This window comes from Mustela nigripes, chromosome 5, assembly GCF_022355385.1.
Source record: "Mustela nigripes isolate SB6536 chromosome 5, MUSNIG.SB6536, whole genome shotgun sequence".
Taxonomy (NCBI): Eukaryota; Metazoa; Chordata; class Mammalia; order Carnivora; family Mustelidae; genus Mustela; species Mustela nigripes.
Window position 1 is genome coordinate 12,355,451 of NC_081561.1, and position 27,433 is coordinate 12,382,883.

The window sequence follows — 27,433 nt, forward strand, 5'->3', positions numbered from 1 at the left end:
GGGTGGGATTATGGACATTGGGGAGGGTATGTGCTTTGGTGAGTGCTGTGAAGTGTGTAAACCTGGTGATTCACAGACCTGTACCCCTGGGGATAAAAATATATGTTTATAGAATTGCCTTTAATTTTCATCCTTACAGTCATATTCTATCCCTTCATCATGTTTAAACTTATTGGTGTGTGTGTGTGTGTGTGTGTGTGTGTATTTGTTGTTTTTGTCATTGTTCTTTAAAATTTTGGGAGGCAGTTTCTTCTGTTAGACCAAAATACACCCAAAATCAAGTATGTGGCTCTGTTCAATTCATCAGTCCTATATATTTCTCCTTCTCCTTATCCTTCCTCCTCCTCCTCCTCCTCCTTTTCCTCCTCCTCCTCTTCTTCTTCTTCTTTCTTCTCCCTCAGTTTTGGGTCTCTTCCAATTTGGTTAGTGCATATTTTTCTGGGGTCATTGCTACCCTTTTAGATTTTGTTCTCTCATTCATCTATTCTTACCTGAATAAAATGACAAGGATGAAAAACTCACCTCAAATAAAAAAAAAAAAAAACAGAAGGCAGTACCAACAACTAGGGACCTAATCAGTATGGACATTGGTAAGATGTCAGAACTAGAGTTCAGAATGACAATTATCAAGATGCTAGCTGGGCTAATCAAAAGAAATGAAATCTTGCCACAAGCAACGACGTGGATGGAATGAGAGGGTATCATGCTTAGCAAAATAAGTCAAGCGGAGAAAGACAACTATCATATGATCTCCCTGATATGAGGAAGTGGAGATGCAAAATGGGGGGTTAAGAGGGTAGGAGAAGAATAAATGAAACAAGATGGGATTGGGAGGGAGACAAACCATAAGAGAATCTTAATCTCACAAAACAAACTGAATGTCACCAGGGGGAGTGGGGAAGGGAGAGTGGGGTGGGATTATGGACATTGGGGAAGCTATGTGCTATGGTGAGTGCTGTGAAGTGTGTAAACCTGGCGACTCACATACCTGTACCACGGGGGATAAAAATATATTACATGTTTATAAAAAATTAAAAATTAAAAAAAAAGATGCTAGCTGGGCTAGAAAAAAGCATGGAATATATCAGAGAATCCCCTCCTGGGAAAATAAAATCCCTTTCTGGAAAAATAAAAGAACTAAAATCTAACCAAGTTGAAATTTAAAAAGCTATTAATGAGGTATAATCAAAAATGAAGGTTCTTACTGCTAGGATAAATGAGGCAGAAGAGAGAATTAGTGATATAGAAGACCAGATGGTGGGGAATAAAGAATCTGAGAAAAAAAGAGATAAATAACTACTGGACCATGAGGGAGAATTCAAGAGATAAGTGATACCATAAGACAAAACAATAATAGAATAATTGGGATCCTGTAAGAAGAAAGAGAGGCGTGGGGTGCCTGGATGGCTCAGTAGGTTAAGCCTCTGCCTTCAGCTCAGGTCATGATCTCAGGGTCTTGGGATTGAGCCCCACATCAGGCTCTCTGCTCAGCAGGGAGCCTGCTTCTCCCTCTCTCTCTCTCTCTCTCCCTCTCTCTCTGCCTACTTGTGATCTCTCTGTCAAATAAATAAATTAATTTTTAAAAAAAGAAAGTGAGAGAAAAGCAGAAGGTATATTGGGGCAAATTATAGCAGAGAATCTCCCTAATTTGACAAAGGGAGCAAATATCAAAATCCAGGAAGCACAGAGAACCCTCAAAATCAATAAAAATCTGTCCAAATCTTGTCATCTAATAGTAAAATGTATGAGTCTCAGGGACAAAGAGAAAATCCTGAAAGCAGCTTGGGACAAGAGGTCTGTAACATACAACAGTAGAAATATTAAATTGGCAGCAGACCTATCCACAGAGACCTGGCAAGCCAGAAAGGACTGTCATGATATATTCAGAGCACTAAATGAGAAAAATATGCAGCTAAGACACTATATCCAACTAGGCTGTCATTGAAAATAGGAGAGAAAAAGCTTCCATGATGAACAGAAACTAAAAGAATTTGCAAATAGCAAACCAGCCCTACAGGAAACATTGAAAGGGGTCCTCTAAGCAGACAGCCTAAAATTAACAGACCAGAAAGGAACAGAGACAATATACAGTAATAGTTACCTTACAGGCAATACAATGGCACTAAATTCATAACTTTCAATAGATATCTTGAATGTAAATGGACTAAATGCCCCAATTAAAAGATAAAGGGTATCAGAATTTATTTTAAAAAATAGTAAGACCCATCGATATGCTGTCTGCAAAAAACTCATTTTAGACCCAAAGACACCTCCAGATTTAAAGTGATAGGGTGGAAAACAATTTACCATGCTAATTGACATCAAGAGAAAACTGGGATGGCAATCCTTACATCAGATCAATTAGATTTTAAGCAAAAGACTAAAATAAGAAATGAGGAATGACACTATATCATATTTAAAGGGTCTGTCCAACAAGAAGGTCTAACAATTTTAAATATCTATGCCCCTAACATGGGAGCAGACAATTACATAAACCAATTAATAACAAAAAAAATTTAAAAAAAATAAAAAATAAAAATAAAATAAATAATAGATAAAAAATAATAAAATAATTTTAAAAAACACATGGACAATAACAGAATAATAGTACGGGACTTCAACACCTGCTTTGCTGAAATGGACAGGTCATCTAAGCAAAAGATCAAAAAGGAAATAAAGACTTTAATAGACATACTGGGCCAGATGGACATCACAGATATATTTAGAACATTCCATCCCAAAGCAACAGAATACACATTCTTCTCTAGTGCACATGGAACAGTTTCCAGAATAGATCACATCCTGGGTCACAAATCAGGTCTCAACTAGTATCAAAAGATTGGGATCATTTTCTGCATATTTTCAGACCACAACACTTTGAAACTAGAACTCAACCACAAGAAGAAAGTTGGAAAGTACTCAAATACATGGAAGCTAAAGAGCATCCTACTAAAGAATGAATGGGTCAACCAGAAATTAAAGAAGAATTTTAAAAATTCATGGAAACAAATGAAAATGAAAACACAACTGTTCAAAATCTTTGGGACACAGCAAAAGCGGTCCTCAGAGGAAGGTATATAGCAAACAAGCCTTTCTCAAGAAACAAGAAAGGTCTCAAGTACACAACCTAACCCTACACCTAAAGGAGCTGGAAAAAGGACAACAAAGAAAGTCTACATCCAGAAGAAGAGAAATTAAAAAGATCAGAGCAGAAATCAATGAAATAGAAACCAAATGAACAGTAGAAAAAAATCAATGAAACTAAGAGATGGTTCTCTAAAAGAGTTAATAAGATTGAAAAACCCTTGGCCAGACTTATCCAAAAGAAAAGAGAAAGGACCCAAATGACAAAATCATGAATGAAAGAGGAGAAATCACAAGCAACACCAAAGAAATACAAACAATTATAAGAACATAATATGAGCAACTATACACCAGCAAATTTGACAATCTGGAAGAAATGGACACATTCCTAGAGACATATAAATTACCAAAACTGAACCAGGAAAAAAAATAGAAAACCTTAACAGACCTATACCTAGTAAGGAGATTGAAGCAGTCATCAAAAATCTCCCAACAAACAAGAGCTCCGGCCCAGATGGCTTCCCAGGGGAATTCTAACATTTAAAAAAGAATTAATAGCTATTCTCCCGAAACTGTTCCAAAAAATAGAAATCAAAGGAAAACTTCCAAACTCATTTTATGAGGCCAGCATTACCTTGATTCCAAAACCAGACAAAGACCCCATCAAAAAGGAGTATTACAAACCAATATCCTTGATGAACATGGATGCAAAAATTCTCATCAAAATACTAGCCAATAGGATCCAACAGTTCATTAAAAGAATTAGTCACCACGACAAAGTGGGATTTATTCCTCGGCTGCAAGTTTGGTTCAACATCCACAAATCAATCAATGTGATACATTAATAAAAGAAAGAAAAAGAACCACATTATACTCTCAATAGATGCTGAAAAAACATTTGATAAAGTGCAGCATCCTTTCTTGATCAAAACTGTTCACAGTGTAGGGATAGAGGGAACATACCTCAATATCATAAAAGCCATCTATGAAAAACCCACCGCAAATATCATTCTCAATGGGAAAAAACTGACAGCTTTTCTCCTACGGTCAGGAACATGGCAGGGCTGTCCACTATCACCACTGCTATACAACATAGTACTAGAAGTCCCAGCCTCAGCAATCAGACAACAAAAAGAAATTAAAGGCATCCAAATCGGCAAAGAAGTCAAACTATCAATCTTTGCAGATGATACGATACTTTATGTGGAAAACCCAAAGACTCCACTCCAAAACTTCTAGAACTCATACAGGAATTCAGTAAAGTGTCAGGATATAAAATCAATGCATAGAAATTAGTTGCATTTCTATACACCAACAGCAAGACAAAAGACAGAGAAATTAAGGAGTCAATCCCATTTACAATTGCACCCCAAACCATAAGATACCTAGGAATAAACCTAACCAAAAGGGCAAAGAATCTGTACTCAAAAAAATATCAAGTACTCATGAGAGAAATTGAGGAAGTTACAAAGAAATGGAAAAATATTCCATGCCCATGGATTGGAAGAATAAATATTGTGAAAATGTCTATGCTACCTAAAACAATCTACACATTTAATGCAATCCCTATCAAAAGACCATCAACTTTTTGCAAAGAAATGGAATAAATAATCCTAAAATTTATTTGGAACCAGAAAAGACCCCGAATGTCCAGAGGAATGTTGAAAAAGAAAACCAAAGTTGGTGGCATCACAATTCCAGACTTTAAGCTCTAATACAAAGCTGTAATCATCAAGACAGCATGGTACTGGCACAAAAACAGACATATAGATCAATGGAACAGAACAGAGAGCCCATAAATGGATCCTCACCTCTATGGTCAACTAATCTTTGACAAAACAGGAAAGAATGTCCAATGGAAAAAAGTCTCTTCAAATGGTGTTGGGAAAAATTGGACAGCCACATGCAGAAGAATGAAACGGGACCATTTCCTTAACACCACACACAAAAAAAGACTCAAAATGGATGAAAGAGGGGCACCTGGGTGGCTCAGTGGGTTAAAGCCTCTGTCTTTGGCTAGGGTTATGGTCCCAGGGTCCTGGGTTTAAGCCCCGCATCAGGCTCTCTGCTCGGCGGGGAGCCTGCTTCCTCCTCTCTCTCTCTGCCTGCCTCTCTGCCTACTTGTGATCTCTCTGTCTGTAAAATAAATAAATAAAATCTTCAAAAAAATGGATGAAAGACCTGCATGAGACAGGAATCCATCAAAACCCTTGAGGACAACACATGCAGCAACCTCTTTTATCTCAACCATAGCAACTTCTTGCTAGAAACATCGCCAAAGGCAAGGGAAGCAAGGGCAAAAATGAACTATTGGGACTTCATCAAGATAAAAATCTTTTGTACAGCAAAGGAAACAGTCAACAAAACCAAAGACAACTGACATATGGGAGAAGAGATTTGCAAATTACATATTTGATAAAAGGCTAGTATCCGAAGTCTATAAAAAAAACTTCTCAAACTCAACACCCAAAGAACAAATAATCCAATCAAGAAATGGGCAGAAGACATGAATAGACATTTCTGCAAAGAAGACATCCAGATGGCCAACAGACACATGAAAAAGTGCTCAACATCACTTGGCATCAGGGAAATACAAATCAAAACCACAGTGAGATATCACCTCACACCAGTCAGAGTGGCTAAAATTAACAAGTCAGAAAATGACAGATTTTGGCAAGGATGTGGAGAAAGGGGAACCCTCCTACACTTACCATTGGTGGGACTCCAAGTGGGTGCAGCCACTCTGGAAAACAGTATGGAGGTTCCTCAAAAAGTTGAAAATAGAGTTACCCTAGGACCCAGCAATCACACTACTGGGTATTTACCCTAAAGATACAAATGTAGTGATGCGAAGAGGCACTTGCACCCAAATGTGCATAGCAGCAATGTCCACAATAGCCAAACTATGGAAAGAACTTAGATGTCCATCAACAGATAAATGGATAAAGATGTCCTATACACATATACAATGAAATACTATGCAGCCATCAAAAAACCAAACTCTTGCCATTTGCAACAACATGGATGGAAGCTAGAGGGTATTATGCTAAGTGAAATAAGTTAATCAGAGAAAGATAATTATCATATGAGGTCTCTGATATGAGAAATTCGAGAGGCAGGTTGGGGGGTCATGTGGGTAGGGAAGAAAAAAATGAAACAAGATGGGGTCAGGGAGGGAGACAAACCACAAGAGACTCTTAATTTCAGGAAACAAACTGAGGATTGCTGCGGTGGAGGGGGAGGGATAGGGTGTCTGGGTTATGGACATTGGGGATATGCTATAGTGAGTGTTGTGAATTGTGTAAGCCTGATGATTCACAGAACTGTACCCATGAAACAATATATTATATGTTAATTTAAAAATTTATGGTAACTACTAATGAAAAAGAAACTGAGTTTATAATTTAAAATCAGTAGAGATGTAAAAGATGGGATGAAAGGAAAAATTTTAAATAATTTCAAAGACAAAAAGGAGAAGAGATAAATTTACTCAGAAATTTAGAAAATAGGAAGAAATAAGTATGGTAGAAATAATTCCATATATATAAATAATCACAATAAATATGTGCAAACTAAATTTAGCCACCAAATAGCAAAGATAGTTACATTATATTTAAGAGATTCACTTCTGTGCTGTTAATAAGAGATACACATAAATTATAATGCAGAAAATTTGAGAGTTAAAAACAAATATTAGCCAAAAGAAACCCAGCATCACTATATTTATATCAATCCAATATACTTTATAGCAAGAAATACTGGAGATATAGTCACTATATAATAGTGATAAAATGCTTAAAATAGGATAAAAATAAGATAAAATGTTTAGTTCACCAGGAGGATGACATATGTAGCATATCACTAACATAAAAAATAAAATCAACAGAACCACAAGAAGTAGAGAAATTCACCAGCCTCCTTCTTTCCACTTGATAAGTTTATAGATTTTGAATAACACAATTAACACGTTCAGTATAAGAGAGATATTTAGAACATTGCACCCAAAACATACTTTTTAAACATAAAAAAGCACACAAACAAACAAAAACACCGTTTTTAAAATCTGATCCATGATATGCTTATATCATAAAAACAACAAATCTCAAAATCTGGTATCATACAGACATATTTCTCTGCCCATAATATAGCAAGATTATAAATTAAATAAAAATATAATTGGCAATATTCCACATATATGGATTTTTTTTAAAGATTTTATTTATTTATTTGACAGACAGAGATCTGAAGTAGGCAGAGAGGCAGGCAGAGATAGGAGGAAGCAGGCTCCCTGCTGAGCAGAGAGCCCGATGCTGGGCTTGATCCCAGGACCCTGAGATCATGACCTGAGCCAAAGGCAGAGGCTTTAACCCACTGAGCCACCCAGGCACCCCTGGATTTTTTTTTTTTTTAAGTAGGCTCCACATCCAACATGGAGCCCAATGCAGGGTGGGAACACATTACCCTGAGATCAAGACCTGAGCCGAGCTCAAGAGTCAGACGCTCAATCAGCTGAGCCAGCCAGGTGCCCCTCATATCTGGAATTTTTAAAAAAGAAAAACAGAGCTCAAAATCCGAGTCACAAAAGAAATAATAATGAAAGGAAAAAATGAGAACTACCCAATACCCAAAATACCACATATCAAAACATGAGTGATACTGAAAAAGCAATACTTATAAGGATAGAGCTTAAATCTTTGTATTAGAAAATGTTAAAAGCTGAATTTTAAAATAATAAGCATCCAACTTAAGAAATTAAGGACATGCAGCAGAAAAAGTATAAAAGAAAGGAATGATGAAGCTAAATTTGTAACATACAAGGTAGAGATAATAGAGGATTAACAAGCCAAAATTTCATTCCATGTAAATACTAATAAAATTAACCACATCTGGGCTGAACTGATCAAGAAAAAAAAATACAGCTTAAAAAATATGTTGTTGAAACTGACTCAATAAAAATGTTTTACAAAGTTGAAATAAACTAGCCACTGAAGATACTGAATCAGTAACTTAAAATCATACACAACTGAGAAAACAATAAGTGTATTAATGTTGATAATGTAAATCACTTCAGCCAATTTATAAAGAAAAGGATTTGGAACAGAGTATACACCTTTACAAAAACACTGCAAAGGGCTAGCCTAGGTTTGGCAAACATTTTCTGTAAAGGACCAGATAGTAAATAATTTAGGCTTTTTTATGAATCATATATAACCTCTGTCACATATTATTTTTTGTTTTGAATTTTTATTTTTGACACCACCTCAAAAATGTTAAAACCATTTTTAGCTCATGGATTAGACAAAAACAGGCCATGAATTTGGCCTACAAGCTCTAGTTTGCCAGGCCCTGATCTAAGATGAACATTCTGGAATGACCACTAGAAGTAAGTGGTTCGTTGCCCACATTTAGGATAATTGCTAACTCTTCACTTTGCTTCATGGGTTTGTTTGTTTGTTTGTTTGTTTTGTTTTGTTTTGTTTTAAAGAGTGAGAGAGTGTGGGCTACAGAGAGGCAGAGGGAGAGGGATAGACAGAATCTTAAGCAGGTTCCATAACCAACATGCAGCCAGTATGGGGGCACGATCTCACAACCCTGAATCATGACCTAAACCAAAACCAAGAATCAGACACTTAACCCACTGAGCCACCCAGGCACCCCTGCTTCATGCTCTTTAAAATTAAGATCACTTCATATTCTATCCTCAGGAAAAGTTAATTAGGGAAATAAAGTGTCCTCAAAACTCCACAGAACTCCTTTTTTGCACAACTGAATTCAACGTGAACTAAAATTGAAATATATATTCCTATTTTCCTACAGTTCTAATAAATTATGTTCTTCATTTTCCCTGTGTTTATTTATTAATATACATGTTTACAATATATTTAAAAAGTTATGTTTATATAACTATGTAGACATAGGTTTTGACTACTATAAATTAATATTACATATTTATAGCTAATTATAAAAATATATTAAATATTTATTTATGTTACTCTATTTTACCAAAGCTGTCAACTCTATCTGAGCCTTCCAAGGTTATTGGCTGCTTACAATCACATGCATTATTGATTTGCTTGTCACTTTCTTGTAACACTACTGAGAGTGTCATTTGTTAACTAAATGGCACAATTAAAGGCATTTTGGAAAGAATGAGACAAATAAATTCAATAAATAAAATTTGAATCCTAAGAAAGTATATAAAGCATATTTATAGAAAAATCATCACTTCACTGTGTTCAGGCTACAATATATGCTACTAAAATCATAATTACTAATATTGTATTGAAATTGGATGCCTGGAATATACATCAAGGAATAGTGTCCCTCCATAGGTCAGTTCTTTTCTATTTATTCACTTTTGCCTCTACCTAGCATGTCCTGAATAGGTCTCAATGCAATGGTAGTTCTAGTATATATAGAATTTCTAACCCAATTAAAAGAACTTCTCTCTCATATTTTTATATCTTTAAATAAATGTTAACAATTTCTGTAGAACAAATTGGGCTGCTGGTTGAGAACCATGATCTTTCAACTCTCTCTAGCCTACCACCTCTTTATTATATATTCTTTTTTTTAAGATTTTATTTATTTATTTGTTGGAGACAAAGAGAGCACTCAAGTAGGGAAAGCCACAGGCAGAAGAAGAGGCAAAAGCAGACCCCTGCTGAGCAGGGAACACAATGTGGGGCTCCATCCCAGGGTCCCGGGATCATGACCTAAACTGAAGGTAGAGCCTTAACCAACTGAGCCATTCAGGCATCCCTCTTTGGTATATATTCTTATTGGCCCCATTTTCAAAGGGATTTTGTGTGCATATTTGCACTGAAAGCAAGGACACATCCCTGGAACATCTATAATATAGGGGACAGAGCCACCAAAAATTTCCCTGAGGTCAAAAAGAGATTAAATGACATTCTTTCCCTGAGTTCTCAGCTGGAGAGAAAGAACAAAACAACCTGTTCATTGCCATCTATAGAAATTTGGATCTAATCAAGGACTGAATATTAATCATGTTTTTACAGGAAGAGCAACACCAGGAAGCTCTTCTAGCTGAAAAAAAAAAAAAAATGAGAATGAAAATAAAGCAGTACACTTCACAGACCTGAGAGTTCTGAAAATGACTCATCCAGGAATCATGTCAGGAATGCCTGGCTGTTACCAGATGGCAGGTTTGGGTGTCAGACTGGATTCTTGAGATCTAGGTTGAGGAACAGAGTTCTTCCTTTAGACCATACCTTACCTTAAACTTGAGACCCCAGCCAATATCCAGATGAGATTGAGCATTGCAGGGACACGGGGATAATGCTCTGTTCTTAGTGGTTAGCTGACTTGTGTAAGAAACAGATTTGTCTCAGTTCTCTTCTCTGCAAATAGCAGCTTTACCTGTCTTAGTGGGACTTTAACTTAATGTAAGCATATTTCTAGAATACATACACACGTGGGTGGCAATTCAATTTAGACACATATAGACTTACATACAAGTGTATATACGTATACACTTACACACTTACATATACACGTATACACTTACTGCCTTATGATGTTTCACATTTAATGTCCAATACAATTTAAACTCATATCATTTGATTTTTCATTTGTTCTCTTAACTACCATAGCCAGCTATAAACTCATTGAGAACAGGGATCATGCTTTTTATTCTTTTGTGATTCCCATCTCGATTGATCTGGAATTCAAACACATTCTGAATTTCAAATGAATTTAAAAATCCACTCATGAAAGAAATTGAAGAAGACACAAAAAGATGGAAAAGCATTCCATGCTCATAGATTGGAAAAATAAATGTTGTTAAAATGTCTATACCGCCCAGAGCAATCTATACCTTCAATGCTATACTGATCAAAATTCCATGGGTATTTTTCAAAGTTCTGGAACAAAAAATGCTAAAATTTGTATGGAACCAAAAGAGACCCCGAATTGCTAAGGAAATGTTGAAAAAGAAAAACAAATTGGGGGCATCATGTTGCCTTATTTCAAGCTTTACTACAATACAAAGCTGTGATCACCAAGACAGCATGGTACTGGCATAAAAACAGACACATAGACCAGTGGAACTGAGTACAGAGCCCAGACATGGAACCACAACTTTATGGTCAAAAAGCTTCGGCAAAGCAGAAAAAAATATCCAGTGGAAAAAAGACAGTCTCTTCAATAAATGGTGCTGGGAAAACTGGACAACTATGTATAGAAGAATCAAACTTGACTATTCTCTTACACCATTCACAAAGATAAACTTGAAATGCATAAAAGACCTCAATGTGAGGCAGGAATCTATCAAAATCCTAGAGGAGAACATAGGAAGTAACCTCTTCGACATTGGCTACAGCAACTTCTTTCAAGATAAGTCTCCAAAAACAAAGGAAAGAAAAGAGAAAATGAACTTTTGGGACTTCATCAAGATAAAAAAAAAAAAAACTTCCGCACAGCAAAGGAAACAGTCAACAAAACAAAGGCAACCCACGGAATGGGAGAAGATATTCGCAAATGACAGTACAGACAATGGGCTGATATCCAAGATCTATAAATCAAAATCAAAATCAATACACACAAAACAGATAATCACATCAAAACATGGGCAGATTACATGAACAGACACTTCTCCAATGAAGACATACAAATGGCTAACAGACACATGAAAAAATGTTCATCATCACTAGCCATCAGGGAGATTCAAACCAAAACCACATTGAGATATCAGATAGAATGACCAAAATCAACAAGACAGGAAACAACAAGTGTTGGCGAGAATGTGGAGAAAGAGGAACCCTCTTATATTGTCAGTGGGAATGCAGTTGGTGCAGCCACTTTGGAACAGTGTGGAGATTCCTTAAGAAATTAAAAATAGAGCTACCCTATGACCCTACAATTGCACTACTGGGTATTTACCCCAAAGACACAGAGGTAGTGAAAAGAAGGACCATCTGTACTCCAATGTTCATAGCAGCAATGGCCACAGTTGCCAAACTGTGGAAAGAGCCAAGATGCCCTTCAACAGATGAATGGATAAAGAAGATATGGTCCATATATAGTATGGAGTATTATGCCTCCCTCAGAAAGGATGAATACCCAACTTTTGTATCAACCGGGATGGGACCGGAGGAGATTATGCTGAATGAAATAAGTCAAGCAGAGACAGTCAATTATCATATGGTTTCACTTACTTGTGGAGCATAAGGAATAACATAAAGGACATTAGGAGAAGGAGAGGAGAAGTGAGTTGGGGGAAATTGGAGGGGGAGATGAAGCATGAGAGACTGTGGACTCTGAGAAACAAACTGAGGGTTTTGGAAGGAAGGGGGTTGGGGGATGGGTGAGCCTGGTGGTGGGTATTAAGGAGGGCACGGATTACATGGAGCACTGGGTGTGGTGCATAAACAATGAATCTTGGAACATTGAAAAAATAAAATAAAAACAAAAATAAAACTTGTAAAAAAATTTAAAAAATACAAAAATACAAAATAAATCCGTGTAATATTTGTCTTATGAAGGAACATCATGAACTTTAAAAAAAAAAATCAAGATAAAACTTTTCCCAGAAGCTTATCTTGTTATTGGAAACAAAAGACAAAATCCTATTGGATGGGCAATGCCATTGTTGGTCTCTACGTTGTTCTCACAGATGTGCTGGGCACAGAATGCTTCTTCCTGGGACACAAACATGGGTGATGCTTTCCTCTGGTTTTCCTTACCACTGAGCTAAAAAAAAAAAAAAAAAAAAAAAAAAAACAAAACTACTTAAAAATTCACCTACATATAAAGTGATCAATCAGCATTGTTATTGAGGGACTATTGTGTTTATGGACTATTTTTTCAGAAGTGAGTATGTGTTATAAAATCAAAAACAGAATATTAAAACACCAAAACTAGAAGTCAGTCTGATGAGCTAATATGATGTGGGGTGTATTTTTTTTTTTTCCAAATAAACTTTAAGATTAAGCTCTTCAAGCACACATGTGTGTTGGGAGCAGGGGGGATCTTGCTAATTTAACTCTTCTAAACACAAGGATCTTGACCCTAATGAATCAGGTAGGCACTACTGAGTTGAACAATACCGTAGAGCAGTGTTTTCCAAACTACATTCCTGGATACACCAGTTTCTGGCAAGAACTCTCTAAGTGTTCAATGAAAACAGTGATTAAGTAAGTTTGGGAAATAGTGCCTACTCTATCACCCACTTGAATAATTCCCAATGCCTGTAATCATAGTAATGATTCTGAGAAGTCCTTCTGTTTAAGAAAGCTTTGCTCAGCTTTGTTTAACTCAGTGTTTCCCAAACTAAGTCACTTAGAGACTACCACCCTCTTTTATTTTGGATGATTTATTAACATTTCAAAGGACACTCGTGTTTCAGGGAGCACCATTCAGAAAAAGTTCCCTAAGGAGTTTATTCTTTATTTCAATTCTTTTTGAGGACAATAAAAGGATTAGTTGAAAAAAACCACACCTGCTCTCCTTAATGAGAAGTCTGTGTGCAGTTCACTCTGCAGAAGTGCATTGGTAGCATGGCTAACCACTCCTTTCTATGAAGCAGGGAATAATCTCAACCCCGTGGGTGGGGTAAAGGAATCCTTGCTATTCTTCCTAACCATCTTTTCTCCTTCTGTCTCCTATTCAAAATCGTGTTTGTGTGTGTGTGTGTATGTGTGTGTGTGTGTTTTCGTGTGCGTGTGTGCGCGTGTGTCTGTCTGTTGGAGCATTTATTTCTTGTTTCTCACCCCATGTCACTAAATGTAGAGAAGTTATTCATATCTCATTGAGTAACCACAGAAATAATTTGTTGCTTATTGCTGAATTTTTGAGTCTTTACATCTTGCCTGTAATTCTTTCTGAAAGATCAACATTCTGTAATATTTGGGAGAAAACAAGAAAGATAAAAATTTACTACCTGGTCTCCTGATAATTGCTTCTTTTCCCTAGAATATTCTGTGATCATTGATAACGCATGTCTTCAAATTCTTCCCTCCATTGGCGTCATTGCGTCACTTCACAAACACGCTCAAGTCTTCTCCATGCTAATCAGACAAAGTCTCTTGAAACTCTTGGTTACAGCATGATTCCTCATTCTAGTCTCAGCCAAATTTCTAGGACAATGTCACTTTGACTCCATCTGTTAGCACCTCCTATTTACTCTTTAGCTCTCTGCCACCTAGTTTATATACTCCATTCTTTCCCAATCTGTTTTACTGATATGGTTCTAAGAACACATGTCATCAGGTCTCTCTTACTATCTTGCTCAATCCTTCTGATGCAACTGGCCCATGAACTGGAGTCTTCATGAACTTTCTACTCTCAGTTTTAGTTACACCGCCTTCTTGGTGATTCTCATTCTTGGCCACTTTATGGGATTCTCTATGGCCATCCAACCCTAACTTTGCGGTTCCCTGGTATCTGTCCTTGCTCACTCTCCTCACTGTATTTGTTTTTTCTGGGGAATGTATTCCATTCTCAAAGATTTAGCCACCACTTGTTTGCTGATGATTTGTAATTATCTATCTCCACCATGAATATCTTCCCTATACATCAGACTCACATAATCAGATGTCTCCCATCTGATTTTTATTAAATAAAATATTAATATTTTTATTAAATAAAATATTTAACTACATGTTCCACATGAGCTCACACTTAGTAGAACTTTACATCCCCTCCTCCCACTTCCCAAAGATTTGTTCTTCCAAATGTAATCCTTACTACAGTTGGTAGCAACAGTATAGTCTTGGTCATGCCAGAAAGAAACCTGTGTCACACCTCCATGTAGTCAACCTCTTCTCTTTTCTTGCCCTCACTTGCAATATCCAAGAGTAACTTGGTCCTTTCAATTCTGTTGCATTACCATGTGGGATAGCCCCTGAATTTGTTGTCTCCCTCATTCAAGTTTATTGGCCACAGAGCTGCTAAGATCATCTGCTTAAAACACAAATCATGACAAGTCATGGGTCTGCTTCATGCCTACCCACCAAAAAGTGGAAAGCTATTGTCTACAGTACCGGTTTCCTTCCCGTGGCCTCTGAATTCTTTGCTTTGTCAACTGCTTATCTCTGGATTTTCTTCAGATACCTCCAAAAAAATTAACATAACACAGCAGAAACAGATAGGAGAACACTTAGGCCAGACACTAGAGCGATTTGCCAAAGTGTAAAGCAATGCCTCTTTCCTCACTAAACTTGATTCTTGTTTTGGAAAATATAGTTGCTTTTCATAAAACCAGGTTATTTATATTAACATGTAATAAATTTAGTAATGTTACTTTGAAATAAATGAATAAATATTCCAGATGCCTCAGTTGTGATTTCTTTTTTTTTTTTTTTTTAGATTTTATTTATTTATTTGACAGAAATCACAAGTAGGCAGAGAGGCAGACAGAGAGAGAGGGGGGGAAGCAGGCTCCCTGACAAACAAAGAGCCCAATGCAGGGCTCAACCCCAGGAACCCAGGTTCATGACCTGAGCCAAAGGCAGAAGTTTTAACCCACTGAGCCACCCAGGCGCCCCTTCCGTTGTAATTTCTAAACAGTAGACATGGGGTGAAGCAACCTGCGTTAAGTCAAGTTCTTTAGGGCCCCCAAGCATATTTAAGAGGACAAAGGATCTACATGTTACAACATAAGTTTCTTAGCAAGCAGATGTTTGCTCACTTAGGCACTTTATTTATTTATTTATTTATTCATGCATTTATTTATTTATATTTTTTAAAGATTTTATTTATTTATTTGAGAGAGACAGAAAGACAGAAGGAACACAAGCAGGAGCAAGGGGGAGGGAGAGGGAGAAGCACACTCACCACCAAGCAAGGAGCCCCCCTCTGGGCTCCATCCCACAACCCTGAGATCATGACCTTAGCTGAAATCTAGTCAGACAGCTTAGCGGACTGATATACCCAGGCACCCCCTAGAGTTTTATTTATGCAGTTCACTCGAAATGGGAAGGAAACACGTGTGCTTTGTTTCAGCATGGAAACTGTACCTAGTCCAGTGTCTGAGACACAGTAAGCACTCAGGATTTGCTGAATGGATGAGTGAGTGAATACGTGTATGGAATGGATGACAGATCCAACTTTGGGTGCAACTGGAAGAAAGTCAGCCACAAAAACTGAAAGCTTCTTTGCAAATCAGCTATTGCCCTGTCTTTGATTTATGGAGAGTTATTGGTTATCTTGAAGCACTGAGCCAGGGACTGGGAAATATAAAAGTGAATAAAATACAATACATTTCTCAAGGGTTGACAATTCTTTGGGAAAGATAAACAAAAACAAGTTTTTTTCAGCACAACTGGAGCACAGGAAAGGAAAAACTTAACCCAGACTGGAGTTTGAGGAATCCTTTCTCAAGGAGGTGACCCCAGAATTGACTAGATCAGATGTAGATCAGATGTAACATTACCATTAATGCATTAAATAGGTGAGTGAAGGGAGCCTGGATGGTTCAGTAGGTTAAGCATCCGTCTTTGGTTAAGGTCATGATCCCAGGGTACTGGGATTGAGCCTTGAGTTGGGCTCCCCACTTGGCAAGCCAGCTGCTTCTCTCTCTCCCTCCACTCCTCCCCCTGATTGTATTATCTCTTTCTCTTAAATAAATAAATAAAATATTAAAAAATAAATAAATATTTCTCTCTTCCTTTCCCGCTTGGCTCTTTCTCTTGTTCACTCTCTTTCTCAAATAAATAAATAAAATCTTTTTTTTTTTTTAAATCACTCTAGTTGCTACCTGAGGAATGAAGAATGAATGGGAGAGTAAAATTTTAAAAAGGAAGACCGTTTAGAGAGTTCTTGCAGCATCCAGGTAAAAGTAGTTTAGCCGAGGGTAGAAATGGAAAGATTTCAGATCTATGTGGAAATAAATGAACAAGTTTTGGTGGTAAGTTGGAAGTGGGGATTGCAAGAAAATGTAGGCGTCAAGAATTTATCCTACATTTTTAGGTGAGCAATCAGGTAGGTGGCAGGATCTTTTATTGAGAAAGATGTTTTCAGGAAAGTAAACGTATAAGGTGCGGAGAAGAGGGCAGAAATCAAGAATCAAATAATTTTGGAAATTACATTTTTAATTCCAGTGGGACATTCAAGTAGACATAGGTGAAAGTTGGCCTTTGTATATACAAGGCTGAACTCAGAAAAAGATGACTGACCAAAAAGGTTGATGTCAGTCATTAGCACACAGATAACATATAGGAAAATAAAGTTCAAAATATTTCCTTTTGCCTCTTCTTTCATCTAAAAATGCTGATATAATTCTTACCCTCCCCATTCCATATTGTGATATAAAAAAATGTTCGAAATTGGCTTCCAACTTTAAAAAATTTTGAAAGACTTGATATCTCCCATTCTATGGCAACTTCAATAAATGATTATACTGCATCTTTTGAAAAATTAAATTTTCAGTTTTTCTGGATAGGACTCGTACTACAGAGTTGTGGTATCCCACAGGGTTTGAGAGTAGATCACTCCTGGGAAAATTAAATTATTTTGCAAGTATATGAATGAGGTCAGTTATTATTTATATTAGCCCCATAGTGAAAGAATTTATAAAGTTAGGAATCTGTCTGATTGGTCAAACATTATGCTCTGATGTTTCGTTCGAGAAGTTTGGATTTGGGATACCAAATTTTCTTGCGCAGGTAAGACCTGAATTTTGTTTTCAGAGCTGATATCATTATTTTCTCTATGGCAAAAAGCCTACAGGACTAAGTCAACATTATTTCATTAATGATGGGTGGATCTCTTCCCACTTTTAGATTTGAAGTTAAAACTGAAATGCTTAGGTCATTAATCTTTGTACTCCCAAGTTCGTGTACGAACTCATGCCTGAGGAATTCTTTGATTGAAGCAGCGATGTCAGGAATTTTGGAGAAAACTCTAATAAATCTCCCAAAGGCTTATTACCTCTCCAATCAGTACATGTAACACTTAATAAAACAAAGTAGCTGTGATTTGCTAACCAAACTTAACCCCGAAGATGGAGATGGAAGGCATGCATGCATGAAAAAACTTGTCAGATTACATTTTTTTAAAGTTTTTAACTCCAGTTAGTTAACATACAGGCTATATTAATTTTACGTGTTGGTTATGTATTTTACACACTAGTTTCCAAATGCTACTAGACACGGGGATCTTAACACAATGACATATTATGAAATTCTTTCATCAATCTTTTGAAGATTTTGGAAAAAAAATATTATGATTCTGGTTAAGCATGTAAACTATATGTACATGTATATGTGTATATATGTGTGTGTTTATATATGCGCATACATGCATGGATGTGTATATTCATATGTGTAGGTATATATGGATATGTCTCTGGGTAGGTGTATACATAAAGAAAGGATAGATAACAAACTACTGGTATGGATTTCCTCTGAAGAAGGGTGTGGGAACATTGAGGGCATGAAATGAGCTTTCATGTCTATTCCATGTTTGTCCATAATATTTTAATCTTCCACCATGTGAGTGTATTTGCATTCTTGGATAATTTAACAAGAAATAGAGGCGGGGCACTTGGGTGGCTCAGTGGGTTAAGCCTCTGCCTTTGGCTCAGGTCATGATCTCGGGGTCTTGGGATCGAGCCTCGCATTGGGCTCTCTGCTCAGCAGGGAGCCTGCTTCCCTACCCTCCCCTATCTCTGCCTGCCTCTGCCTAATTGTGATCTCTCTCTGTCAAATAAATAAAATCTTAAAAAATTTAAAAAAAAAATAGAGGAAAAAGAAAAAAAATTAATTAATAATATTTTATTTAAAAAGCAGGAGGATAAAGAAAAAGAATGAAGGGATGACAATAAGAAAATGGAACTATGACAAAAGTGTTCAGATTTGCTTCATCAACTTATTTCAAATCTGCAAAAATTGATGTGAAGATTTGGACTTTTTTTAATGTAACCAGCTGAACTTTGGTTAGACCAAATGTTCCCAGTAGCAACTGGTTGGTTATAAACAAATTAACCTTTATCTATTGATTACATGTAAAGAGCGATCCACCAGATCCAAGAGCTCATCCTTCTCTGTGCTCTGCCCCCCATCTCCATTGCTGTTGCTCACAGAGATCCTTCAGCAGATGAGTCATTACCAACATTGTGCTCTTGGTCTCTGTTTTAGGCTCCTGCTATTTAGATGGCTGACCTTGGCTGAGATCCTTATTCTTTTTGTTTTTATTAAGTTCTTTTTTTTTTTTAAAGATTTTTAAATTTATTTTAGAGAGAATGCACATGAGCTGGGGGAGGGACAAAAGGAGAGGGAGAGGCAAAGCATCTCAAAAAGACTCCTTTCTGAGCATCCAGGGACCTGACGCTGGACTCAGTCTCATGACCCTGAGATCATGACTTGAGCTGAATCCAAGAGTCAGACACTTAACTGACGGAGGCACCAAGGTGTCCCTTTGTTAATTTCTTTTTAAAAACAAGCTTCTGTGTGCTGCTCTTCTTTTCCCTTGGGAATGGTCATCCCAATCCTCATGAATCATGAAGTCATTCCTTTAATCCTCATGAGTACCTGTTCAAGATGCAACTCTTAGGAGAAGGAACCACGAGCAGCTTCTTGCAGAGAAGCAAAACCTTCTAACTCCTGGGGGGAATTTCTCTGTTATATCCACCCTGCCCTCTAACACCTGCAGATCCCCCTAGGAGTACATATATTATGGAAATGCTTGGAGAAATTCCCCCAAGCCTTGAGCAGACCCTTGTTACCAAGAATACAGTGATATTTGAATGAACAAATTTTGAGGGGCTGGAATGGAAGTGGGTTTCATTACTGACAACAAACTGCCCTATTATTCCTTTCTCTCCTTCTGCTCATGCCCTATATTCCTCCTTTCTCTTTTCCCTCTTTCCTTCCTTTATAACCTTCTCTTTGTCTTACGCCCAGTACCAAGGAGTCTTTGCTTTCAGAAGGCTGTCTCCCCAGGGCATGTGTGAGTTCCTGAGAAGGAAGTGTCACTGGACCACCCTGGCATTGCAGCTCAGAATGAGGCAAGACGCTCCTAGCAGGGGAGGGCCTGTGCTCTGAGCGATGAGCTAGAACGCTAGATTTCATCTGTCAGCCAGCCTCAGTGACTTGAAGGAAGTCCAAGTCCAAGTACTGTCCGGGACTGCCAACCGACCTTATCCTCCATTCCTTGCCAAGGGCAGGGGGAAGATCCTAACCCACACTTCAGGCAGGAATAGGGCTGCTTGTTTGCCCCAGATACTAAGAACAAAAGCATTTGAAAATGCCTTAAAGTTGCCCAATTATCATATCCCATTTTGTTAACTGCTTCTACCTCTGCTCCCAAAAATAAAGGAAGAAAGAGAGCTCTGTTTTCTCCTTAGGGTCAAAAAACATTGTATATTCTATGGTGAGAAGTAACAGCGAGTTCAATAGACTGTTCAGTCTTCCTGAATACTGGGGGCTAGTTTTCAACATTTCCTTATTTTTTTTTTTCTAAGATGTATTCATTTGAGAGAGAGAACACAAGTGGGATAGGCCGAGGAAGAGAGAGTCTGAAGCAGATGCCACACCCAGCGCAGAGCTCAGTACGGGCTCGATCTCATGACCCTGAGATCATGATCTGAGCCAAACTAAGAGTTGGCCACTTAGCCAAGTGAGCCACCCAGGTGCCCCTGGTTTTAAGTGTTTCTGTGGGAGAAACTGATTCATCAGAGAAAGAATAAGATCTTACCCATTTTAGTGTATTTTCGGATAAAACTGCACAGAATTTTAGGTTGACGAACTGAGATGCATTATTTCTTCAAGGCAAACATGTCTTAGGTGTCCTCTGCCAAAAGCCTGTAGACAGAATCATTCTCTGACATTATTTGCCTCATATAAGTGACTTGATATAATCAGTTATTGAGCGTGGAATTAAAATTTTCGGAAACAAATTTTCCATTTGATGTGTTTCTTGGTAAGGATGAGCTATTGAACAAAAAGTATTTGATATTTGACTCCTACAAATTTCCAAAATGTGCACATGAAAGATTCTGAAGATATAGGCAAGGTTATTTCATTGTCACTGAAGCCACAGACTTAAAAAACTTCTACTGAACAGAGATGACAGAATTGTCTCAAATGAAGAAACAAAGTGAAAGGAATTTAGATTAATCATCTTAACCCTACTTTGGATTTTAAGTCCAGGACCTTAATTTCAGGGCAATTCTTACCCTCCGTTTATTATATTAAGAGTCCAGAATCACTTGTCAGTCTGGGAAACCTACCCAGAAATATCCAACAAGTTTTACTTCTCACCAAGCAGAAGCGTTGGCTTTGCTTAGAAGTTTGAGGACCCTTTCCCAGTTTTAGGTACATGTCGAGGCATTGGGAAGCGTGCTCATCCCGCAGGCAACCTAGAGCATAATATTTTCTTCCTCCAGGTCCTTTAATGACTTTGGATTTACACTACACCAGCATATAGCACCCTAGCCTTGCTGATTTTTAATGACTCAACAGGTCCAGACTCATAGGCAAGAATTTTAGAGCCATCGCCCAGGCCTGAATCAGCAAGGACTAAATCCAATTCACCACTTTGCAGTGATATTTGTTTATTCTTGTTCCAAATGTGGCTCAAAAAAAAAAAAAAAAAAAAAAAAAAAAAAAAAAACAAAGCCCAGTGAACCTTGGTACAATGTGTTAGCCTGCAAATAGTAAGTATTTTAGTGAAACTGTATAGACCTGGTCATCGTGCCATTTCAAGGGTTGGACTTGGTTTATCTGAAGTGACCAAGAGAATCATAAGTGAGTCATGATGATTATTTATTGTTCTCCAAGACAAAAAAATGAGTTCTAGCCAAAGCCTTGCAGGAAGAAAAAAAAAAGATGATATACCAGAATATTCATAATCCTTCTATTGTGCCCAGTTTCAATGATCTGTCAGTCTGTTTATGGATGCCCTTTGGATGAAGCCCAAATCTGTGCTCATTGGCAGGCATTATCTCAGGCAGCCTTAGCTTCATGAATCTCCACCTAATCTTTTACACTGAGGGTGAGGTGGCTCTAATCTGATTATTGATACATCACCACTTATTCTGTGACTCATCCACTTTCCTGAAGTGGGTATAATAAATGCCAAAAAGCTGGAAGTAGTTCTTCTCTTCTTTAAGTTTCAGAATTACAATGTATGCTTGTGCCTTGAGGTCCAACCGATGTCTTTCCAAATTTCTACATCTCTAGAGGATGTCGTCTCACCCTTTGATTTTGTAAAGATGATCCTACCCACGGCCGGGGGGAAATCCCTAAAAAGATGTCAGGTGGCTGGGAGGCAGAGAGGTGACTTCTGTCTCAGCCCCAGCAGGACACCTACTGTCCCTAACTGTGGGAGACAATGCACTCCCTGTTTTTACAGTATAACCATGATTATATGACCAACCCATGATTTTCAAAGGGTGCCCTGCTTTTGCCTTAAGGACAAATTTTTTAAAAAACAACAAAGAGACATCTGTTTGTTCCTTACCTCTTGGAAAGAATTAAAGACAAGTCTGATAAAAAGTGCCACAGGCTGTAAACAGTGGAAAGCTTTTGCTTTTGTGTGGGTTGAGGTGGTTCAATGTTGCCGGAAAACCTGATAATTCTTCCTCCCTGCCTATATTAGAAGAAACACCCCTCTGTGGTAGGCTTTTTTCAAGAGGGCTGGGTCTGCCTCTGAACTCAAATCAACTACTTCAGGAAACTGTGGGTGATGTTCTGGCTGTTTATCGAGGAGACTGGAAACAACTCTTGCAAGGTATTTGGAGACAGTTGACTGTTACAGGTCAGGATCACAGCTGTACAAATGGTTCTTCAAAAACCATGACTTCAATGAGGTATTTCTGATGGTTGCAGTAAGAGATGCCTTATTGTGGCCTTTTGTGGGACAATTTATTTGCTAGTCATGAAAACTCTCATAGAGCTTGTCCAGACAGAGTTTACCCCCACTCCCCCACGCTCCCACCCCTGAGACGATCTATTTTTCTTCAACTGGGTAAAATGGACTTCTTAGAAAGCCATTAAGAAGCTTCAACTGTCAATAATGAATAAGGGAATAACCCGTACTTAAACTGAAGTTTGGTTGTTTTTCACAAGCAGGTAACTTACTAAAGCAAGCATCTTGGCCACTGCACACAAAACATAGTTCAATAGTGAAAATGATGGATTAAAATACTGATACTTGAGCATACTGTGTGTTGTTATCCTTATGAGGGACTGATTTGCACTCGAGTCTGTTAGTATTCAAGTGGGACCTCCCTTACTACTTTATCCATATTTGTCTTTTAGGCCTTAATCTTATTTGATTTGTGACCAAGTCATGCCTGTGCTCAGGATCTACCCCCTTCCCAGAAAGTCATTCCCATGTTAGCCGGACACAGATCTGAATTCCTTTTTCTTACTCACTATTACTCCAGCAATAATACATACTCCTGTTAAGTCAATTCTTAATGAGTAAAAGCAGATATTGTTCTAAGAATATTTCCTTTCTTCTAAATAGGAAGGCACACGTTCATACATAGATGAATATGTTGGTTACTATCGGTGACATCGGGACTGAGAATGTCCTTGCCCCTATTTCTGGTTTAAATGATATTTAAATTCTATTAGGGAAATTTTGCTATTATAGGTCTTCAAGAATTTCAAAAGAAGAGACAGAAAGAGCGAGACTGCCTGATTTCTGGAAACACTTTGACGTTTCTCCCATATTTACAGCTTAACTCCTTATTGGTGTTTAAGCTTGTTTTCTTTTAAAAGAGAAGTCAACATGGGGGGTTAAGGGGGTAGGAGAAGAAAAAATGAAACAAGATGGGATTGGGAGGGAGACAAACCATAAGTGACTCAATCTCACAAAACAAACTGAGGGTTGCTGGGGGGAGGGGGTTGGGAGAAGGGGGTGGGGTTATGGACATGGGGGAGGGTATGTGCTATGGTGAGTGCTATGAAGTGTGTAAACCTGGCGATTCACAGACCTGTATCCCGGGGGAAAAAAATATATTAAATGTTTATAAAAAATAAAAAACCAATCAATCAATCAATCAATAAAAGAGAAGTCAGTCCAGGTGTCTGGGTGGCTCAGTCAGTTAAACATCTACCTTCAGTTCAGATCACCATCTCAGGGGCCTGGGTGTCTGGCTCCCTGCTCAGCAGGGTGTCTGCTTCTCCCTCTCCCTCTGCCCCTCCCCTCTGCTCATGCTCTGTTCCTCTTTCTCTCTTTCTTTCAAATAAGTAAATAAAATTTTAAAAAGTAATAAAAGAGAAGTCAGTCACTGTTCCTCTTTAAAAATTCTCAAAAATCCTATAAAAATACTATATGTACTTAATAATGAATTAATAATAATAATTGAAACTTCAGATCTGAGCTATATCAGAGATACTCCGAAAATCTAAACTAAAATTTCACTTCTTTATTGAATTGGTGTCTCTTCTACCAGGCAGAATGAAATTTTCCAAAAGTAATATAATCTATAATTCGTATAACATTGTGGATAGAAATACAACCTAAAATAATTTTCTTTCTACCTCCCGGCTTTCAAGGAGAAATGCCCTCAAAATGCTGGAAATGAAACTCATATTGATCACGCAGACTTTCTGACCTACTGCTTCCAACAGTTGGACAGAATTTTTGCCCTATTCAGACAGACACCTTGTTAAAAAAAAAAAAGTCCAAGTACCTTTTTGATCTAACTTTAAAAAGCATTGTCAATGTCAAGAACACGGAGACTGTAGACTGTGAGTTGTTTATTATGCTAGAAGGAGCCTTCTGGGTCGTATTGTTTGTATGTTATGAAGCAACATTGTATGCCTGCGGTCCCTTTGGGACCCTCATGAAAAGGAGGTATTTTATCTCCCCGCTTATGCCCGTAAATGAATTCTGCAAAATAAATACAATATATAAAGACAAGTCTGGCTCCAGAGTCATCTGTCTTGCCTCCCTTCGGCTATAGAGGAAGTTACTCATGCTTATCAGAGGCCCAAATTTTGTGTGCCATTATTAGGTCGTGGGCATTATGGCAAGAGGACACCATTAAATGGCTTTAGCAATAAGGTGTGTCCCAGTCAACTGGCTCCAGGAAAAGTGCTCCTTCCTTTATCCACAAGGTAGAGGAACTTCTTTGAATAAAAACAGAAGTCAGATCCTTTGAGAACAGGCATCAGATTGTTAGTTCATATGGGGGAGGTGGTTAAATACATTAATTTAAAAATATATTTCGAATCTATGGCACTGAAATTTGGAGAACTGGACTTCATGTTATTTTATTAATTTAAATCAATGTGGAATTACTTGCCTCCCATGAGGAAACCAAATATGCAGGAATTTAGCCACTTGACAAAACCATGACCCCATTACGAGCCAGACAATGAAAAAGGACAATGGAGAAGGAAAGTCAAGTTGAAATTATATTGCTTCATGACTGAACCATGTCATTTATTTCCTGATCCTGACTCACAGCCTCTTCCGCCCATGTACATCAGTTTTGTCCAATTCTTTCCTATTTCTCCAAATTCTTCAGAACATTGGTGTCTGCCATCTGTCGTCAGTGCAATTGCATTGTTGGGGTTAGATAAAATTGCTTCAAAGCCACAAACATCCAGACTCAGATCCTGACTCCGCTTACTTGCTAGCTGTGTGGCCTCAGACCAGAACTTTCTAAGAACTTGTTTGCTTAATAAATGATTATAGGAGTGGGTTTGGGAGAAGGGGGTGGTATTATGGACATTGGGGAGGGTATGTGCTTTGGTGAGTGCTGTGAAGTGTGTAAACCTGGTGATTCACAGACCTGTACCCCTGGGGATAAAAATATATGTTTATAAAAAATAAAAAATTATATTAAAATAAATAAATAAATAAATGATTATAGATTTTGTAAAGTAGCTATATAACATCTAAAACAATAATTTCATAGAAATGAGGTTATAAAACTCGATCATAATTCTCAGATATGTTTTGAGAAAAGCAACTCATTGAAAATACTTGTGCTACTTTCTTTTTTTTTTAAGATAAAGGATTAAGCTGGGGAATATTTTGTATTTTGTTAATTACCATTCTAAGACTTGTAACATGTGCTATGTATAATATAGTAGCAAAATTAAAGGTTTAATTTTTACCCACAGATTTTGAACTGACCCTTGATGCTCATATGAAAATATTGATCAGATATAACTGACTTTAATTAAAATTTAGAAATAGAAATAATTTTCGAGTTTTATTTGGTTTTACTGAGATATAATTGACATGCAATATTATGTTAGTTTCAGGAATACAAATATCAGCTGGTATTTGTAAATGCAGCAAAATAATACCACAATAAGTCTACTTTAACATCCATCACCATATATAGTTACAATTCTTTCCTTTTTTCTTGTGATGACAACTTTTAAGATCTACTCTTCTAGCAACTATGCAGCTTAGCAAATATATAATGCAGTATTAAGTATCATCCCCATGCTATATATTACATCCCCATTACTTATTTTAAAAATAATTTTAAGTTTTAGATCTTAGAAAAATCAAGCATGGGTGTCTATGGAAACATGACTGAGAGTTTTAGAAGTTTCTCTTTTCTGTATTTCTCTTCTAAGGAATCCTCAGAAGCTTAAAATACCTTTGTCAATATTTTGTTCAGTACCGATCATATATTAAATCTGCTAAAAACTTTAACTTACAATGTCAGCTCAATGTCATGCAGAAGCCTGAAGAATCAAGATTGATTCAGCAGGTGCCAATTTTATACACTAAGGCATATATAGCAAATCTGGAAAATAAATCTTGGGATTTTCCGTGGAGGTTAAGGTGGTCTATTTTGGCCTATTTCCCCCTTAATATCATCTCAAAGTGTAAATTAGAACCTGTCAAGTACCAAATACAACTGGAATAGAATTGCCCAACAGCGATGTCAAACTCCGGGAGAGGAACAGTTTTAAACCCAGTACTTGAAGGTGTAACATCAGTGTTTTTTCTTCCTATTACTGATTGGAGAAACTAGACGGCTAACAATTAAGATTTCCCATCCTCATTCAATAGAAGAGAAAAATACTATGGAAAGAACCCCTTATGACTCTGGTCAGTATCCACCAGCTCCCTCTCCACGGATTCGCATAAGTCTGCATCCTAAAAAGTGGAAAACAGTTCACCCTACTGTAAATAATATGGGCATCTATTTTGATTCCTTCGGCGACTTAAAAACATATCTGCATCTGGATGTGTGTGTGCTCGAAACTGCAAATCGTCAACTTTGTTGTTGACATATGGCGTTTGTAGGGTTTGATTCGGGCTTGCCTTTAAAAAAAAAAAAAAGTTTTCTTAAAACTGTTATGGACATTGGGGAGGGTATGTGATTTGGTGAGTGCTGTGAAGTGTGTAAACCTGGTGATTCACAGACCTGTACCCCTGGGGATAAAATATATGTTTA